The following is a 4,058-nucleotide window of genomic DNA, read 5'->3' on the forward strand; positions in this document are numbered from 1 at the left end:
AGGGAAGGGAAAAAAAAAACAACCCCCAAAAAAAACCAACTTCACATCTCTGTAATGAGATCAACAATGTTCCATGATAGAAAAAATTTATTTTCTTTGGCCGAAGCAAGTATTCAGTGCATGTGTTTTCTAAAACATATGCGTTACACAGCATTTGTTTCCTGAACTGAACAGCCAGGCTGTGTTTTTTTTTCTTCTTCTTCTTTTTTTTTTTTTTTTTTTTTGCAGGGTGTTTGTTTCTAGGATATAAAGCTTTGTTAAACAATGCAAACAGTTATTTCCATTCCACATTTTTGTGACAAAATGAATATTGTTGGATGAAACTATGCCTTTAATGTAAATCCCAGCTTGATATGTCTGAAATGTATAGCGTGGCAATGTAAATAAACTTGGAAAAAAAAAAAATATAAAGACTTCGGACTTTATGTTTCCAGATTTTTGCTTTAAGTTATTTTGTTATTTACATAATAATGTAGATAACCTAATAATGATCCTTATTGCTGTTTTAGAGAGGCGGTGCTTCAAAGGATAGTTGCAGATTTCTGTCAGAATCTGCAGAAAATACAGTAAAAATAAAATGTTCACATTTCTCCAACGTGGTCTTCCCAACAGTTTCACCGGATGGTAGGAAATCGTTCGCGATGTCCTATCGGGCGCTTCTCCGGCGCTGATAATTGGCGTCTGTCTTGTGTCAGTGACGTAAAAGACGGATTTAATGCGACTTGACGGTTCACACAGCAGTCGCTTTCTAAAACATCGGATATGTATCGGATTCAGTACCACATATGAAAGTGACCCAGATCGGATTTGAAAATATCGGATTTGTGCCGTTCACACTGTCATACCAAGATCGGATATGGGTTGCATAGGGGCGAAAAAATCGGATTTGATGCGCTTTCGCCTGCAGTGTGAACGTAGCCTTTGTCTCTTATATATATAATACATCTGTATATGCACTGTCAAAGATACTTGTCTTTGAGTGAAGATTTAAGGTGATAGGACATATAAATAACTGCAACTTGAATCTTTACTGAAGCTCAGTATTAGACACAGAGTTCACTCACATGTGCTGTACCAGTGTACCTGCACATGTGATGTGACAATAGAAGTGATTTGATTTGAGAGTTCAAACTCACTGCTGTAATAACTTATGATTAATATAATAACTATAATATTGGCCATATCATATTTACACTGACTTTAGTCTCATGAACAACATTAGCTAATTGTTATTTACTAGCTAATCTTAAATGACTGTTCAGTACAGATATGAAGGCCAGCAATCATATTTTACAGTCCTGTGGTCTCAGCCTCAGATACTTATTAAATCACACAAAGCTCGTGTAGAAACAAACACGAACAAAATATGTTCTCTTTCATTTCCGTCAAAGCTGTATGAAACGTTTCCAGTGGTTGGTGTTATGGTTGCTAGGCAACCTGGGCAGCACGACGGAGGCTAGACCGTCCCATTTCACAAGCCTCGCACTTCCGGCCTTAGCGGTCTTTGAGTACGCGGCCCTTGAGGATCGTTGAGGCTGCGTACTTTAAGGCTGCAGACCCTGAATTGGGATACAGCCGTTGACTGCTCTTTCTCATAACCACGTTCGGCAGAACAACTTCCGGTTCAAAAGGCTACCGGATCCATCATCCAATCAGTGATGCCTGTTGTTGCAGCATTGGTACCTACCTCTTCCGGTTTGGTTTTTGTTGTTGCGCTTTTCAATTTGTTTTTGCGCTTTTCAATTTGTTGTGTGTTTTGTGATTGGTTTTTGCGTTAAGTGAATTTGTTTTTGCGCTTTTCAATTTGTTTTTGCACTTTTCAATTTGTTTTTGCGCTTTTCAATTTGTTTTTGCGCTTTTCAATTTGTTTTTGGACTTTTCAATTTGTTGTGCATTTTGTGATTTGTTTTTGTGGTTTGCACTTCAGGGCCACCGTACATCATTAAAAAAAAATACTTAAAAAACACATTCTATGACATTTTAAAATCCACAAATTTTCAACTGCATTGTTTGAAAATGAGTAAAACTACATCTTACACAATATTATAAGGTGTGTGCATGTTTACAAAAAAAACAAAAACAAAAAAACAAGCAAGAAACAAAATCTGGATGTAATCAGTGTGCTCTGGTGTGTATGTTGATCGCCCAGCAGCTGCTGAGTGAAATTTTCATTGTTAATCTGTATTTGTCATTGTCAAAGCAGACCAGCACAGAGGAAAGTAGGCAGATGACGAGTTGTACCGTGGTGGCAACTTCTTTCTTATCTGAGGCCTTATTTTTTACAGGAGCTACAGCATCCAGAGTCGTACATCGTGAAGAAGCAAAGTTATTAAAAAGATAATGAACCTCTGTTGGAGTAGCGTTCAGGTAGCTGCTCTCCTCCTGGTTTTTTTGTGGGGGGTTTTATGTGTAAAGTGTTTACCTATATGGAGCTATTGTGTTGTATTTACTGAGATTTCTATGTTGTTCGGCTCTTTAAATATGCAGTTCTGATGCAGAAAATACTTTTTTAAAACTGCGTAAACAAAGGTTTTATAAAAGTAACCTTGCCAAAAATTGATTGCAGCCCTGTTACAGGAATCCTGTTAGTGGCTCAAGACGACCTGATATCATTCATGACGGACACGTTTCACACATATTATAATCCAACATTAAACAATCTAAACGTCATCATGAGTAAAAGTTTAAAAAGTATTCCTGCATGACAGCCTGCTGCACTCCTCTGAGCTTTAGGTGGAGACGCTCCATACTGACCGCTCGACACAGCCAGGTCATGTGATGTGCTGATCGATGTTTAATTGCATCAGTTTTCAGTTCTAATATAATATTGCTCAGAAATTTCATAAGTTTATTTTATGTTGTTTTTGGTAAAAAAAAGAAAAGAAAACAAAAAAAACAACTTTTTGTTATTTTACAACTCTGTTGATTAACCAACAAGTCTGTGGAAAATGACAGAACATGCACCTCTTTTTGTTTAATTTTCACTGCTTTCATTGAATTTGGAGCAGTAAAATAGACTCCAACAGTTTTACAATACACTACAGATCTGTGTATTTTTGACAGTTTGTTGTTGTATATTAACAATTTGACTTTTTTATGTTACATTACAGTAAACATATTATTCACAGTCTATTTTTATATATATATTTCACATATTTCCAAATATCAGAGAATGTATAGATTTTTTGGGGTGACAGTTTATTACAAAATTTCTCATAGGCAACTTCAGCAGAAATGCAGACTCACAGAAAGTTCACTTAAACTGTTCAACAACACAGAGCGAGTGTGAACACGTCTCTCATCCTGGAACTGAGCCAGAAGAGCTTTCTCAGGAAAAATGAACACTTTTCCAGGTAGATCTTAAATTTTGCTATTACCTTTACGCAATAACTTATCTCCAGTCATCAGATTAAAAGCGTGTTTCAGGAAGGCGTTCCCAATCGTGTCTTTTTCATTCAGTAACCATTTGTTCCTTGAAGAAATTATTTTAAAACTTAAATATTCCACTCCACCTTCTTTTTTTTGTTTTTAGCTTTACAACAAACTGACAAAATCATGCAGTCTATCTACAGTGTATTTACTTATTTACTTACTTATTTTATTATACAGAGAACGAAATATGTTATTCTTCATTTCTGTCAAACAAAGCTGTATGAAACGTTTCCAGCGGTTGGCATCATGGTTGCTAGGCAACCTGGGCAGCGCGACGGAGGCCAGACCGTCCCATTTCACAAGCCTACAAGCCTCGCACTTCCGGTCTTAGCGGTCTTTGAGTACGCGGCCTTTGTGGACCGTTAAGGCTGCATACTTTGAGACTGCAGAACCTGAATTGGGATACAGCCTAAGGCACCGCTCCTCTCTCTCCCTGAGTCCTTAGCAAATCTCCTTCCCACGATGACGTTTTCATCGAGGCCAAGGAAAAGAGTTTAGGAAAAGGAGATAGGGGCGAATTTCGAAATCACACCCCCACGTGGTTACGTTGTGCAGCTGAGTCACGTGACCGTACACTAACAAATCACCAGAGAGCCAGGAAAAGGAGGCGGACAAAGTGTTGTGTG

Source organism: Oreochromis aureus, linkage group 3 (genome assembly GCF_013358895.1).
Source record: "Oreochromis aureus strain Israel breed Guangdong linkage group 3, ZZ_aureus, whole genome shotgun sequence".
In the NCBI taxonomy this organism is placed as follows: Eukaryota; Metazoa; Chordata; class Actinopteri; order Cichliformes; family Cichlidae; genus Oreochromis; species Oreochromis aureus.